Raw genomic sequence first — 18,046 nt, 5'->3', positions numbered from 1 at the left:
GCTTTCACTTGCAATGTACCTCACGTCTTTCCTTTTGAAGATCTCTTCATACCTGTGCTTCGGTCCTATTGTTCCTGCAATATGTTTTCTTTTTCTGGGAATACATTCTGACTTTTCCCATTAAGGGCTTTCTCTGCTTCAGCTGGTATCATTGCCTCTTTTCCTTTTCTTATGTGGTGGAAAATAAGAGCAAAATGAACAGAAATATTGGATCACCCAATCCCATTTGATCATTTCCCCAATCTTCATCTTGCTGCCTAAACTTGAGCACCTACTGATTTTTTTTCTTGTGGAGCAGAGCCAATCTGCTTATTTAGTCTTACTTAGGTGCCTACAGAACCACACTGGATCTGGCCCTAGACCCATATTTAATGTCTTTCTAAACAATATGCTTCAGATAGGAATTATGGGCCTAATACAGGAAACGCTGCATGAAATTATATTACCTGTGTTATACAGGGAGTCAGACTAAATTATTGTAATGGTCCGTTACAAACTGTTTTCTTACAGAGATTCATAAAAACAGGTGGTATTTATAAGACAAACTGAGAGGAGAGGAACGAAACCCAGGCCAAATCTTTGCAAATTTCCCTTTTGTACCATTCAAAACATGTTCTATTTTCAAAGTTAGCTAGATCTTTCACGCTACCCTACCTGTCTATCATACTCAGTTAGATTGAATATAGCTAAGAAACCTGTTCGCTAAGCTGACTTTTAGTAAAGAAAAAAAAATGGTGAAAATGTCTTAGGTTGTAAGCTCTTTGGGGGAGAAACTTTTTCTGTACAGTGCCTAGCACAAAAGGGTGATGGTCTGCAAGGACCACACTAAAAGTGTCATAGAAATTAAAAATAACAATAAATAATACTGGTTGTAAACGCATAGAGAAAGTCACCTTACTAGGAAATTTTCAACTGACCAGAAGAATCTTCTCCCAAAAATCCCCTACACTTTACTTTCCTCTAGAATAAAATAACCAGACATTCTTAAAAGGCACACAGCAGAAAATTATATTCAGAATTCACTAGGCTCCGTTAGGTGAGCCAGAGAGGAGTACTGGCCATATTATACAAAATTAAGCATACATAATCCTACATATACACACACATGCAGGAGCATACTTTAGTCACAGGTATACAGAAGGTTAAACTTCATCTTCCCTGGCTCTTCCTCTTGAATAGGTGTTCAGGGGAAGAACTAAAAAAAGGACTGGCACAGAGATGTAAGAAAGCAGAGTGCTTCGGGCTCTGGTGATCACCAGGCTAAGGCAGATTTTGTTTTCTACTTTGTTTGATTTGTGTTTGTAAAAATTCTCTCCTGCCGAACAGACCCGTTGCTCTATTTATTTCTGCTCAGTCACTTTACCAGCATATATTACTCTACCTGCCTGTGTTATGTCCAGCAAATAAATGAGTAGACAGTGCCTTCTACAAAAGACAGCCAGCCTGAGGCACATGTTAAATAAATAAATAAATAAATAAATAAAACCCCTAAGGAGAACCTCAGACATAGGCATATTCATGAATTTAACACTGATGTGTTTGTATAAGTGCAGATATGGAAACCCTATCCACAACTAATCTCTGTCCAAAGGAACAGAGCAAGCGATAAATTGTGCTTCACTTTTGGGGCCAGATTCTGATCTAATGCCATGTGCCATTAACTCCAGTGGAATTATGCTGCTGCAAGTGTAGACAGGCTTTCACAGGTATTAACTTCCAGCTAGTCACACTTTACATGACAGATGCATCCTGGTTCATCATCCATTGCTCCCGTGCCCACTGAAATTGATGACAAAGCTCTTGTTGACTGGCATGGCATAGGTTTTTGTCACTGTACACAGTGAATGAATTTCTTCAAACTGATGGGCAGTGTTTCATTTGATACATTTCCCAAAGTTTTAAGTTTTCAGGTTAAGAATGCGAATAAGTCTGCAGCAACAATAGCTCATAAGTCAAAATTATGGAACAGAAAGTATCTTTTCTTATCAATAGGCTCTCTAGATATCAGTTTGTCAGAACACTGGAAACACACTCAAGATGTTTAAAAGATTATAAAGATATGGGGGGAGGGGGGAAACTCACTCATGAGCAGGGAGTTCAACTTAGAATTTCAAATTAACTTATTGTATGATGCATTATTTAATAAATGGTAGCATTAATTTTTAAAGAGTTCAATTTGCATACTATTACTGGGCCAAATGGTTGATGAGGATCACAATTAAAGAAAGATGCATCATTCATTTTACTGAAAAAGAAAAATCAAACAAAGTCAAATCTTCATCGTTACACAGAATAAGGGTGGCCTGTAACTGACAAAAATATAGCTCTCCCTGACAGATGAATTTAAAGTTCTGCTAATATTTAAATCAAATCCTTTTTAGTCTGACCCTAACTAAAAGCTCAAGATCCTTTCCTAGACTCTGTTAAAGTATTTAAAAAAAACCAAAAGCTTATAGCTTGGATAAAAAATCTTTTTAATTAAGAGAGAGGCAATTTTGAGAGTTTTCCTTAAGGTTTGAATTATGTTGTCATCGCATTACCTATGGCCTATTAGCTGATATTTGAAAGATATAACATAAATTATATGTTTAAGTTAATGCAGGGGTGCATTATATGTTTAAGTTAATGCAGGGGTGCACCCAGACGAGAGCGGTCACGTGGTATATGCTGCCACAAAGACGTCTGTTGCACCACATACTGCACATCCAAGGGTGCATTGCCCATGTGTGCGCTGCAGTGGGTTTTTCTCCATAGGTTTGTTTTACCCCTGGACAGCCAGGGTCAAAAAAATCTGTGGAAAAAAAGCCCACTACAGTGTATGCTTGGGCAGTGCACACAGCTAAAAAGCAGAGCCAGGCCACCCAGGGCTGTGCTGCAGCTGCTGACCAGGCTCCGCACAGCAGAACTGCCATGGCTGCAGCCCCGGGAGACCCTCAGGACCTCAGGTAAGACTGCTGGGGCGATCCCAGTGCTGGCCACAGCCTCCCCACCTCACCCAGGGCAACTTGCCTCATGCCAAAGCGTGCATGGCACAGGCATTACTTGGGAACAAGTAGCTGCAGGATAAGGTACGCCGCTGCTACTTGTCCCCAGGTAACTAAATATCCATGCACATCTGGACACGCCCAAGGATTTCAAAGTGAAGAACCAAACAATAAACAAAGAGTATATCAATGTTCTTATAGATGTATGGATTATAAAGAATGAAGGATCTATTATGATCCTCTAGTCTGATCTCCTTTATAACAGATAGGAATAGTTTGAATTTCTTCTTATTTAACTAGAATATATCAAATACAGGCTAAGTTCATGTTGTTCAGCCTCCTACCCTGACAATCCATTTCCCCAATAAAATGTGGAAAATTTAATCCAAAATAATACTTTTGCATTAATATTTTTTCTTTGAATTTCCATATTTTGTTCACAATAATGTCCAAAAGAAAACTTTTCAACTATCACTACAGATAACCTCTGCTGGTCTCCCAGATCCTTTCAGCATCAGCACAGATCACAAATGCACAAGATCTCTTGTTCCCTCTTTTTTCTGTCTTCATCTTCTCAAGTGCCTGAGCATCAGGCCCTGTACACACTTCCTGAAAGGCCCACCTTAAATATGTAACCAGATTTTATGTGCTGTGATGGGATGTATGCAATCAAGTTTTATCATTGTTAATTACCACCATGGCACCAAATACCATAAACAAGAACTTAGTTGTTAGATGCTCTTTAAATGTAGGACAAAAAGAGAGTTCTTGACCCAAGGAGAATAATATGAAAGACAACACTCAAATAGGGGAATACAACGAAATAATGGAACTATATTGGTCAGCATTACAGTCAGTGGTCTTAGCAATCTAACAATTATTACGTTTTCATAGGCATTCCAGCTACAAAGGGTTTTAAGAAGGGATTTAAAGTGAATTTACAGATAGTACTGTGGATGTTTACAGGGTCTTCCTCTTAGGAGTGAAGGATGAAGCATGGGAGAAAGCCCAAACAGTTTTTGCAAACTGTCCAAATGAAGGCAGGAGTTAGGCTTTTGATAATGAGACTACAATAGAGAGGGTAGGGACAGGCTCTGAAGAGCCTGCAGAAGGCAAAAAGTGTACAGTTGATAAGATGGAGAGAGGGACCTCTGGAGGAATACCAAGAAAGAGATGAGACTGTCAAAGCAAGAGGCTAGAAATATAATTTATGCTTGGGATGAATATGACCAGGACAAAATGACATTTGTGATGGCCAAAGGAAGGATACTGCTGTAACTGAGATGTGAGAGAATGACATTAAGTTGGATAAATTGGTAGGAAAGTTGATATCTTATGAATGTTGTGCAGAAAGAACCCGCAAGATTTCAATGTGGCCTGGATTTGAGGACCTAAAGAAAGTTATGTCTGACTCAAAGATGATGACCAGGTTACTGGCCGTATTGACAGGCAGAATGGTGATGTGGTCCACAGTGACAGAGAGCAGTCTTTGGGAGAGAAAGACTGAAAGCTCTTTAGTCATGTTCAGCTTTAGCTAAAGGCTAAGCATCTGTGAGGACATCAGACAGATAGGCTGAGATTTTAGTTTGAACAAAATGAGTTATATCTAGCGCAGAGAAGAGAGAGATGTATAACTCCCACAGAGATAGTAGTTGGATATGAGTTTAAGGATGAGGAAAAGGGAGGTCTGTCAGAGATGGAGGGGTAGCAGTAGGTTATTCATGGCTTTCAGGTTTGTAACTTACCCTTAGTATGACACCTGGAAACTACTGGCTTTGAAAGCATCATCCATTATTATAATGGCAGTTGGTCTGATATGTTGTCCACTGTGCTAGTGGGCCATGCATTGCAGTGCATGTATCCTGCCAGCTCAAGGGTTGGTTACAGTCTTTAACGGCCTGAAATTTTTTACATTCAGCCACATTTGAGATGCCCTCCCCATTCTGTTCTATAAGAAGAAGTAACCTTAGGCATGACTGTCACAGATTCATAGAAAAAAAAGTAGAAGTGCTTTAAATAAGCCCCAACAGCTCATCTAAGAATTGCTGACAATAACCTGTAGAGTTCAGATAATGATTCTGTTCTTAAATGTTTCTCCCTGATGAAGGGCTTCTATCAGCTACCCACCCCTCCACAGCTGGTTCCTATCTTTGTTGGGACCCCATTCCTCTTCCCTTTGTTACAGGAATAGAGCCTCCTAGAATGAGTTTCTTTGCTGGAGATCTGCCACCTGCTTAATTCTGACAATTTGAACTGACCCTCCTGACCAGCTGACCAGATCCCTGAGCTGCTGAAGAGTGGGGGGAAGTGAAACTGCTCTGGCCAATTGGGCAGGAAGGGAAATATTCCTTTCTAATCAAACAACTAGCACAATGCACACAGCAAATAAATAAACAAACAATAATAATAAAAAACCTGTCCTATGACAAATCCCAGGGCTGGGTTGGTGAGAGTGGCTAATTTGGTCATGAGAAAAGATTCAGGTTGTGGGTTCAGGAAGGGTTTACATCTTTTCTGTACATGTGTAGGGGGATTGTGGCTTTCCTGAGCCCCACTGACCACTAACTCAAGAAATGCATTCCAACCAGCTGCGTCTTGACTTTTGTGGGAGACTCTTTAAAAAAAGAGTTACTAAACTTTTCTCTTGCTTGCAGGGTAAGCTCTCAACCATCACTACACCACTGGTTCCACAGCTGCATTAGAGCTAACACCTTAAACTCAATTTTTTGAATGGTCTTCTGGCTAAGGACAGAAGTTACACATAAACCGATTTAAGTGATCAGAAACTGGTTTAAACCTGTAACAGAACATAAGATCAATGCACATAAGCCAGTTTCAAAATGGCTGAAACTGGTTTAAGATAAACCTGGTTGAATGTAGTATCAGACTTAACTGATTTGGGTCAAACCAGTTTATGCAACTTCTATCCCAGACCCCTTCCTGGTTCAAGTTAAATCACAGTCCCCCAGCATCCCACTAAGTTTGGCAGCCTTGGGCTGGGCTGTCACACTGCTCCCTCACTGAAGCAGTGAGAGTTGGCTGACAAGGGGGTGGGAGGGCAATCCTGGCTGGGGATGCAGTCCAGTCTACAGGGGAAGGGAGGGGAGGGGACTGCCCCCCTGGCAAACCCCGGCTGGTCCAGGGAGGGAGCTTAATCTCCCCTTCCCCTGTTCAAATTTACTACTGTCTGCAACTGTGGATTAAAAATCCCCAAAGTACCTAGAAACAGGAAGAGGAAGTGATGAGCTACTCTGCAGAATCCTGCTGCTGTAATTCTTGACTGCAGATCCCAGAGACCTCAGGGACAACAGGAAGAGGAAGTGAGCACAGAGCCAGAGAACTGTGCTCTAGTGCCCCTGGCATCTGGCCTGAGCCACTACAGGCATGTGGCTGCATTTCCTGAATCAAAGTTAATGTCTGCTCACTTCTGTTTCAATTTAATCTATGCATTTTAGACTAACATACAAAGACTGAATTGATTCGGCCTTGGGCTTTTTGACTGTCTGTACTTAGCCTTTATGTCCCATCAGAACAGGTAAGATCTTGCTATCAGTTCCTGGAATTTCACTATTCAGGACCAGTAGCAGGGCCCTCATCTGAAATACCACCTGTTTCTCTTGGTCAAATGAAGCTCAAGTATGTTGTTTTCAAGGGACAGAGAAAGCATATCTGTTAATTGAGGTTTTAATTCAATTGTGTAGAAGATCTATTACAGTATACTAAGTAGCAGGTATCTTTAGTCTTTTGCCCTGGACTACATTGTTAGGACAGCAGGAGAGCTATAATTTGAATCTATGAGTTCCCTGTCTTCCAAGTTGAATCCACTAAGCTGGGAGTGCTACTATACGTATTATGAAGCTGTTTCTACAAATGAGTGTTTTCAGCTGCCTACCTACAGAAGTCAGAAGAGCACATAGGTTTAGGATTAGGATTTGGATTCTGTTCATTCTTTGCCATGGACTCATGTGACCTTGGCCATAATTTGTCCCTGTCATTTTTCCCATCCATAAAATTGGGATGAAGTCACTTACCTTTGTTTGTGATGGACTTAAAATGTAGCATGACAATGATTATGAATGAAAATAATATTACAGTGTGTGTGTGGATACACTGTAATATTTTTCATATTCATCCTAAAGTATCTATTTATAAAAAATTGATCCAATGTGTCAGGCTTGTCATACTGAGGTCCATAACCCCCAAAGCCTGGAGCTAGGTCACTTTCAGAAAACTATACCAAAGTGCAGCATGTGAGTTCATTTCTGTTATTATGCTGGCAATCAAAAAAGCATCTAGAAGCTGAAAACTGAACACAGTTGCTTGTCACTTGCAAATTGCAAAATTTCATGGGGTTCAGAAATGATTTTGGAGAATCAGGTTAGACGGCATAATACTGGCTGCAGCTGATGGCCCAGCATGAACCAAAGCAAACCATGTTCAGCATCACATCAGTGAGTAATGCTTAAACCTTAGTTTGAACCTGATGACATTTTGTAATGCAGGAATGCTCAGTGGGCATGTCTACACTGGACATTTACTGCAGAGTTGCCTAATTAGCTTTGTAGTAAATTATCAGCATCTACATATACGGCACAATTAGGATGGACTAAACCAACTAACTCTGCTGCAAGACAGTACTGCCAGACACAAGTACAATCCAAAGGCAAAGTTATTTACTCTGCCACAATGCATGTGTAGACACTGACAGGGTTGGCTGCGTCATGAGGGTGCCTCAGTGTGGGGGCTGCCTGCTGGCTAGCCCTACGCTGAACCACCCTCATGCCCCAGCCAGCCCCTTGGCCATACATTGAGCTGGGTCAGAGCAGTCCCAGGCTGGCAGGCTAACCCCCAGTGACCCCCTGCCAGCATATCTGGGAGCTATAAACTTCGGCGTGAACTGTACTGAATTTTATTCAGGCATGCTAATTGCGTGTATAAATATGTCCAGTGAGAACCAGCCTACACCATGTGAAGACTGAACCTTTCCCCTACTATGCATGAGCTAGGTACAATTGCTGTCATTTTACAGCTTTCACTACTGTTCCCTCTTAGTGCTTTCGGAAGCACTAGCTATCCTAAAACTGGAATAAGAAGAACATGATCTATTATCCTAAAAGGTTTCATAGATTTCATAGATTTCATAGACATTAGGGCTGGAAGGGACCTTGGAAGATCACTGACTCCAGCCCCCTGCCCAAAGAGCAGGAAGTCAGCTGGGGTCATAGGATCCCACCAAGATAAGCATCCAATTTGCTCTTGAAGGTGTTCATTGTAGGTGCTTGAACCACCTCTGGTTGCAGGCTGTTCCATGCAGGTGATGGAGAGGAGAATGTAAATGTTGGAGAACTGCAGAAGAGATGGCACCTTCAGTACGAACGGTCATCCTGAATGCACAGTATACCCTAAACCTTAATTTTTAAGACATAATTTATCTAAGTTATAAACTTCCTGACCTCAGTGAAGTTACATCAGGAATAAAATTTGTACCATATCTTTAAAATACTATTCAGAATCTGATTATTTTTCAAAGATCTTGAGGGATTTGGCATGTGCCCCAGTTAAAGCACTGCACTATTTGCACTAATGGAGCTTAGCATGAGTTTCAAGCTTCACCAGTTCAAATACCAGATTTCACTATCTAGACTATGGGCTTGTCCAGCACAGTAGGTGATCACCAATGGGAAATCTCCAGTATAAACTAGACTCAGCTTTGCCTTGGAAATTTGTAACATAAGGATAATGGTCATCTCTCATAGACCTGAACTCCTATTACTATTTTCTGAACATTTTGGTAAGGTTTAGGCACATTCAAAAAATAAACATTCAAATACATTGTTTACTAATATAACAACTGTTTTATAACAGATTGTGGTAAAAAGAAATCTACTTGAATACACCTGTGTTATGTACCTCTTTTCAGACTTAAATATCTTGGCTATTTAATATTTTTACACACACAAACACAGACGCACACAAACACACACACTCAATGCCAGAAGTAATTAAACCATATTACGAACTAATTGCTTGCCAAATTTCCTTGCTTATTCTGAAGCACTTTTCAAGCTATGCAAGTACAAAACATATCTTGAGCTAAAAAAAAAAGCAGCTGAACTACTATCTTTGAAAATTTATATTAAAAATTCTACATCACTCCTAAGCTAAATCCTTGAAGCTTTGAATGCCAAGTTTCAGCTTATAACATTTTTTTACAACTAAGCTTTAAAACTCAGAAATAAAGGTTCATAATGCAAGTGATTATACAATCTAATTATTGTGGTGCCACTGGGTGCCGCTGCAATTTACAATGAATTCTCAGACTGTGGATACACAAATAAGATGAAGAAACATAAAGGCATGTATTGAGCTCTATAACAGCAGTAACACTCTCTTACTCACTTAATGCATTTACATGGAGTATGCCAGTATAATAATATAGCTTGATTCTAATCTCAGAGAGGTATTGAGTCATTTCTTTGTTTATCCTTCATAGATCAGTTCCCTCAATAACCTTTGTTACTTACTGTAATATTAATTCATATATTCATACTTCATTCATCAGGAAAAGCCCTTAAGACATAACACTTCAGTTTGATGTGGTCTAAAGCAATCTAGTTAAAACAGATACTTTGTTAAGGTTAATTTTAAAAGTTTTCTTCTCAACTGAAGTTCTCGTTCAGGAAAAGAACTGACTAGGATATGTCCAAAGGGCAATCTGAAAGCTGTTCCTAAACTGTTACATACATTACCCTTGATATTGTCTGATTTGAAGATCAGTGATTTTTGTTTAAAGGAAAATATCCTTTCAGCTGTGTTTTGGTATAACAATGTCAGGGTGCTACCTGTAAATATTACAGTTGTGTTGTTGTCATTTGAAAAATGTTTTCTTTTTAGTATGGAGTGTGTGGCTCTGTGGTTTCTCACACAATTTTTGTGGATTTTGCAGACTTTAAAGAAAGGGGAATTGGATGCTGGAGGGATCTGGCATTAAGATAGAGAAGGTATCATCCATGCATCAAAAAATTAAGCCATGCAAAGTTGTCCTTGTTCAGAGCATCTATTACCTCAGGTGTGTTTGGAAGCATCAGTGGTCTACACTTAGCATAAGTAATACAGGTCCCAACGAGCACTCATACTGGGAAGTCCAACACCTTAATATGTTTGAATTAGGATGAGTACTTAGGCTGTGATGGCCAGACTTTCAATAGTATTCAGGTGTCTAAGGAAAAAAATAGTATCCTAGCAGAATTTTAAGAAGCAGCTAAGCAGGTTAGGCATTTTTTGAAAATCTCACAAGGGATTCACAGAAGCCAGAAAGTTGAGCAGGAAGCCATTTAAGCAAGCCAGTAGGAAATGCTAAGCAGACAGATGGTGCGCAAGGGTGAAGTTACGTTACACTTAGACCATACTAAACCTTATGTTAAGTGGTGTTGAAGTTAGAATGTGCTGTGATCAGTCACATGTCAAGGGTTAATAATGTTTCTTGCCTGAATAACTTGCCACTAGAAGCTGGTGAGCAGGAGTATGGCTAAGATCTGGGATATCTGGGCACTATCCCTTCTCTGTGTGAAGATGGGGGCTGGAAATGGTGCATTCTGGGATGCTGGAAGACTGAAAATTGCTACTTTTTTCTCTGTAGAGCAGACTGAAGTCATGCTAACTTGAGCTAGGTAATGTAGGTTAACCTATGCCCAGAATTAACCCTTGCCTGAAGTGGCCTAGCTTTGAGATGTTCAAAGGGCACTTTCATGATTTAGTAAAGTTTAATGTACAGATGCTCATGTTTTAAGTGCCCTTAGTATGGCCTAAGTGTAACATGTCACTTCATCCTAAGCTTCACCCTTCAAAGTCATTTAGGCATGTAATTCTATGACAGAATAAGCACCTATTTCAACTAAGAATTCTCAGAATTCTCTTCTGAAGTTATGTACCCAAACTAGGTCAGCTCTATGTCACAAAAAAATGAGAGAGACCCTATTATACCAAATTGTTCTTAGTGATTTGAGAAGTGGATGACCTGTTGCTAGATCCCCATTTTGCCTTATTTAGACCAAGGACTTGAATCCAGATCTCCTATACTCAGGTAAACACTTGAACCAGTGACCATCTGAGATGAGTGACTTTCAGTTTCCTTTTATATCAATAATTAAGCAACATTGTGCCCAAGACTTCCTAACCTAATGGTTAAATGACTTATCTGGGATGTGGGAGAATCAGGCTGTAAATCCTTGCTCTAATAATTTTTAATTTTATTCATACATAAATTTGTTATATATAATAGAACAACAGGAGAGACTTATAAGTTTTACCCACCTAAGAGGTGAAAAAAGCAGTCTGCAACCAAAATAAGCAACCTGAAGTTCTGAAAGCAAGTTTTTCACTCTTTGGGTGAGTGCCCTAAGTATTTGGTATTCCTACGGGACTCACCCAAGTCTCATCCCTATCTCTGTATTGTATGGATCAGTGTACAATGAAATGCCCACAACTACAAAGATCAGGCCATGCAGATGAGGTAGGTAGGGGAACATTTCTTTAGAGAATCCAGCTAGAGCCTGGGTGTGAATTAGGGTTTGTGGCATTGTGTGCATGGCCACTAGCTGAAGTGTAGGTACCTGAGACTTTACATGCTAGCTAAACAAAGGTGCAGAGAACATAAATGGAACCAATCATTGTGGATTTAGGAAACAGGAAGATGGATATGAAGGTGCCTTTTATGAACCAGGCCTAAATATCTTTGCAAATCTGCCTGTAAGTACTTTAGGTAAGGACCAGAGATGTCAGAGATGACATCCTAGTTCTCTTGGGGCCAAGAGTTCTCCTATGTCTCCATTCTCACTGTAAAGCAACATAAAAGCTTCAGCGCATGATTCAAAAATTTAATAACCAACAGCAATAAACTGGGTGTTGGTAATTTCCTTGTGGATGTTAAATCTAGAAATGGATTACACAGCCTATGTGACATGGTTAAAGAATATTAATTGAAACAGTTTGGTAAAACCAGGAACTGGTATTACTACTAGATGTTCTTGATCTGTTTTAGCAAGTTAGAGGATCATCTACAGCTCAAAATGGGTAAATTTCACAAGCATTACATTCATTATGAAAGTAGCTATGTGGGGGAAATAAAGGTGATCTCATAGTGTGATTTCCCACAGTTTGCAAGAGTTTTCTACGTTGCACAATATTAGAATCAAATAGCTTTAGAAAATCTAAGACTTGTACGCTGCTTATAAGTAGTAAAATGTGACTTCAAATGGGTATTAAATACCCATATCCTTTATTGGTGTGCTGAATTTCAGTTTGATTTTACTCTATGATCTCCATTCTACTGCACATCACTGCATATCTCCAACAATCATTACCACGCATGTGTGGAAGATTGAACCTTCTGCTTGTGCTGAATGGCAGGAGAGTGGAGGAAAATCACAACAAATTTGCATAGTAATAGGGTTTGCATGAGGGATGCCTGGTATACATTATTAAAGGAACCCCTATTCTAATATATAACTCCTACTGTAAGAAAAATATTTATCATCAGTTTTCAGTATATTTTCTTTATTAGAATGGTTGCTTAATATATTTTAGCTACATGTGTTAAACCTTAATAATATTTTCTAAGATCCTATAGAAATTAAAAGTGAGGGTTATAAGTGAGATATCAATTAACATAAGAATCAATTTAATGGTAATTTAAATAGCTAACTTATAATTTTTGCATAATGAAGTGGCCTGTGGGCTTGAAGTCCTAATCATGTCTAATTAATTTAAAGGATGTTACTTTTTATTATCATTGAAATGTCTGACAGGTGATAAAACATTTAGGGTTGCAGTCACAAACTTTTTACATGAGCTATAAGTCGACAGGTTATACAAACCCTTTCTCTGAAAAATGAATATTTAAGGAAAATAGTGTGAAATGCTTTGGACCAAATTCAGCCAGGGCATAACTGGGTAAGAGAAATAGTGTTTACTTTGGCAGAATTCTATCCTAAATTTCAAAGTTTTTTTACCATTCTGTATATTAAGAGTAGATTGTACAACCCCTAATCACTGCTGTGCACTGTTCTGTTAAAAACAATGGATCTACTCACACGAGTAAAGCTTCACTGATGTGTAAGGTAGTAAGATTCAACAGTCTACTGTTACACACCAACCAAAAGGATTCTAATATGCAATATATTTTGCAGGGAATTGTACCTTGACGTTATTTAAATCTTACCATAGTATTTTCCACCCTAATGTAGTTGTATTCCACATGTCAGTTTTTTGCCCAGTAGAGGCATGTGGTGGACATGCCTCTACCTTACAACCTCACTTTCCTTATGCCAGTCACATAAAGGGTGAAAATGGTCCAATCATCCTGAGTTCCTTTGCCTGCTCTAATCCAGGGCAAGCAAGAAAGGTCATGGAATATACATGGATGACACACTCAGAGAAACAACATTACTGTAAGGTATATAACGAAGTGATTGTCACATGTATTCCATTCTAGGCGCCTTGTAATTAGTGACCTTACAATCAGGAGGTAGTTTTTAGAGTCTTTTTGAATAATGATTGTAGGACAGCTCTGCCTAAATCGGTTCCTGATCTTGATGCCTTGATTAATAAATCTCTGTTGTGTGGAATTGTGGACTGATCCCCATATGATTTCCCTTAATTACAGAAACAGGCATGCTTCTCAAGGAAGCTGCATAAACTATCTGTGTATGGGTAAAATAGCAGATGTATTATCTAGGTAACTAACGCTGTTAGGTAAGTATTCTTGGGAAAATATTATGTGAGCCTGCACTTTGTCTTCTAGATACGAACAACAACTACAGAATTCACTGAATGGTTTTGTCTTGTTCAGGTAACATGAAAGAATTGTGACTATATCAAATAGCATGGTTTAGTTTCCTCCTGGTTGGAATGCAGCTTGGAAAAGAAATCCAGAAAATAAATAATCTGATTTTAAAAGGGAATTCTGAATCTTGGTGAAACTTACAAGGAGGCTTAAGTATTATTTTGTGCTCGTGTAAAGTTGGTAGTCACAAGAGCTTGAATTTTTCCTAGTCCTTGAGAAGATCTTGATACAATGAAATTATTGCTAAGGACTCAAAAGGAAATCTAACTGAGACTACATTTTAACCTGGCTGAGATTAGACTGAAATCCCAGAAAGGAAGAAGAGGTTCATGGACTGAGAAAAAATATGTGAATAAGACTTTTGAAGAATCTAGCAACTGGGGGTGGGGGTTAGATATGGTGCAAAACTAAAAAGGGAAGATGGTGACATTGCTTCTTCTATACATTTACGGAACTGGTGGTTAACCTGAGTTTTCAGGGATAGCTGGTAGTTCAGTATTGGAGGAACTGGAATTGTACAATCTACCTAAAGAAGATAAATGGCAACATAATGCCAAAACAGAGAATTCTGAGCTGAACTCAAGAGAATATCATTGCCAGAAAACTGTTGGAATATTGGAGGGACCACTGATATCAGAGACCATAAATCAGCCTTTGATGGAGCAGCTTAAGATGACATATAACTCTTTGTACTAGGTTCTGGAGAGGATGGCCTAGATCTGTGCTCAGTGTAAAGGCAGTGTTTCTATTCCTTTGTGAGTTGAATAGTGGAAGATTTTACCTCTCAGCCAGTCTGAGAAGATAACATCCTCTTTGATGAGTGATTCCAGGAGCACAGAGCTGAGCTGAAGATCACAGAAACACTCAAGGATGAATGAAGCCTGTTCAGGCTTTTTAGGGGGGGGGTTTCTCTCCAGGTATAAGACAGGTTTTACTACGTCTTCCATAAGAACTCGTTTAAGGCACACCTCTCACATTTCAAATTATCTTCAAAAAGGATTGGCAAATTGAATGTTTCTCAGGTCTATGACCATAAGTAGTCATCTTTCATTGGGCCAGTCACATCACAAGAATAGATGGCAAGTTTTGAAGACTGAAAGTATACCAATCCCTTGATTCTGTCATAGAGGCTAAAACTTGGTCCTTAATCCTAGCAAGATTTTTATTTATTACAGTTTTTTAATGGTCAACAGTAATGAAAAAAAGTTAGAACTAACAACTCTACTGTTTACACAACTATAGCAACTAGATCTACAAACAAAATTTAAGTTGCACAAGGCTTAAGGGAAGCTGACACAGCCAAGAGTTTTGTTTCACAACCAAGGGTAATAAGGAACTGAGGGACTAGTGGTTTTGCTCTGCCCTTTATGCCCTCAGGTTGGGTGAGTGAGGACACATATTAGAGATACTGCAAAGCAAAAATATCGCAAAGTGGGATCCATATGTCTGTGAAGAAGAATCCATGGGGACAATCTTATTCAGAAAAGAATGTAAATTCCAAATGTTTTCAGACTGACTTATACAATAAAAATTAATCCTCAAAGTGCATTTTCAAAGGGGCTAACATATCATTACTTCATAATAATCATTTTTTTTATATTTTACAGAAACAGTTTAAACATCAAAAAGTCCTCTACACCTGAGGAATGCATACCCCTCCAAATTTAAGGAACACACACCTCAAGAGAAAATATACAATTTCATTGTCCACCTTAGCTTTTCATAAAATGAAAACAATCCTTCCCTCCCTAGAAAAACCTACCTCTGCTCAGAAACGGGAGAAACACTGTTAAGACTGGATAGCAGATCTATGCAAATTTTATGATTTTGATATTTCAGTAGTCATGTCTAGATAGACTCTTCTCACACACAATCTCACTGACTTCAGTAGTGCTCTTCACCCCTGTAAATGCCCACTTGTATGGATTAGTGCAGAATCAGGGCCTATTTAAGCAGTTCAGATACTACAATGAACATGGCATAAAGGCTAAATTGGCTGACAACCAGACTTCAAGGATTGTATCTATTTGTCTCCCACAAAACCAGAAGGCTTTGCCATCCACTGTATTAGAATCGTTCATTGGCAGCCATTGGTCTTGGGAGACCATGCAGATTGTGCCTTTGCTGGGTTACCAGGTACCACCACAGCTTCTTGAATGGCTGATGAGTCTTATCATGATAAGCAGATGCTTTGGGAAGTTACACATACAAACTTGGTTGAGCTTGTGCTGGCATGCCAAGTACTGTCTTGTCTTGCCTGCCTTTGACACCTCTTCTCTATCTCATCATAGACCTTCTCCATCTCAAAGTAATATAGGTCCTGCTTCACAGTGGCTTTTCACTCGCAGTGGTCTGAAGTGATTGATACCCAGCACTTGCTATCAATGCACAGCTTGTGAAGGTTTCTCTTGTAGGCATCAACAAATTGGAGTTTGTCCTGCCCAAGTTGAAGTTTGCTAATGGCCAGCTCACCGTAAAGCCCTTGGGGATTCAGCCATCACTCATATGATTCACATGTCCTAACCAGTTGAGGTGTCTCTATCTTAGGAGCATGAACATACCGGATATCTTGGCCTGTTCTAAAACAGCAAAGTTGGAGATTTTGTCATGCCATGTTATGCCCAGGATATGACAGGCATCAAAGATGGAATTGTTCATTTTTCTTTCTTCCTTGGCATAAGAAGTCCATGTTCCATGCCATACAATAGAAAGTTAAGTATGCAAGTGCTGTAGACAGACATCTTTGTTGATAGAGTGAGCTCTCCATTTTTCCAAAGTCCAGGTTTTTGAAGTTTAATCATGGCATTGCTTGCCTTTCTAATGTGAACATTAATTTTGCTTCCAAGCCAAAATTTTGCAAGCTGCCAGAGCCCAAGTAAGTGATTTTTTCAACCACTTCCAGGTTTTCATCATTTATTCTAACTTCAGCAGGGCAGTCCACTTGTTGGCCCATAACTACCGTCTTCTTTAGGCTACTAAATAATACTATTTAATAAATAACTGCCCTTTCTGCTTCTCTGAACCCCTCCATTTCTATATTACCAAACACTTAACCAGCATTAATGGATATGCTTTACAGTACATCTAGTTAATAAAGTATTATTATACCCATTTTATAGATGGAAATATTGAGGCATACTGAGCCAGGAGCCTTAACTATCCTTCACCCTTTTGACTGTATATTTGCTGAAGTGAAGTCCAGCAATATGTAGGGTTCCTGCAAACCTTAACTTATACAAATACTCTTTTAAAGATGATAAAGTAATAGGGTTAAAAAGTCCCTAACCTGAAATCAGTGAACAATCATATTAGAATTATTCATGTGAATCATACTTAGATTGTGCCTGAATGATGTTTAGAACCTTTGGTCACGTCCAGACGAGCATGGACGTGGAGTATGTGGCACTGCAGACCCATCCCAGCTACACGCTGGCTGCTGGCCAGACTTCCTTCCATGGCTGCAACCCTGGGAGGCCCTCAGGACCCCAGGTAAGGCTGCTGCAGCCAGCACCATTGTTAGCTCCAGCCTTCCATACCCCACCCGGGGTAACCTGCTGCATGCGAAAATGTGTGTACCATGGGCGTTCCCCGGGGACAAGTAGCAGCAGCAGGAGGTATGCTGCTGCTACTTGCCCCTGGGGAAAACAAACATCTGTGCTCATCTGAACACACCCTTTGAGTACACTAATGAGAAAGTTGTTCAGAGAAAGCATTCAAAGGGATGAAAGATTCTAAAAGAGAAAAGAGAAAGAAGTTTGGAAAAGCAATGACATGGGAAGAAAGACAGGCACAAAGATAGATCATACAAAAAGCGCTGAGAGAATGTTGAGCTGTATGTAGGAGAAGTGGGGAAGCTAGTTTATGTATCTGAGAGCTGGGAGAAAAACATGCTCTGTGTATCAGGAAGAAAAGATAAACTTTGGTAGCAGCATTTTGGACAGACCTTCTTCTTTCTTTCATATAGCTTTAGGAACAAGAACTATCATCACAGTTTTAATTTCAAATTCCCCAACCAGACCAATGCCCTGCTGGAAAGTGAGTGGAACTCCAGGATGTCATCCTCAAACTTATATCTGGGGCAGGATGTTATTATATCCTCCATGGTTTGGTCAGGGTTTCCACAGTCACAGCCAGGTGAGGTTTTGAAGCACCACTTGTAGATCAGGTGGCCACACTGGCCATTCATAGATTTTCATAGATTCAGTGAACATAAGCTGGA

The sequence above is a fragment of the Crocodylus porosus genome, unplaced genomic scaffold (genome assembly GCF_001723895.1).
Source record: "Crocodylus porosus isolate Cpor-Errol unplaced genomic scaffold, CroPor_comp1, whole genome shotgun sequence".
Taxonomy (NCBI): domain Eukaryota; kingdom Metazoa; phylum Chordata; order Crocodylia; family Crocodylidae; genus Crocodylus; species Crocodylus porosus.
Note: the sequence above shows the minus strand (reverse complement) of the source record.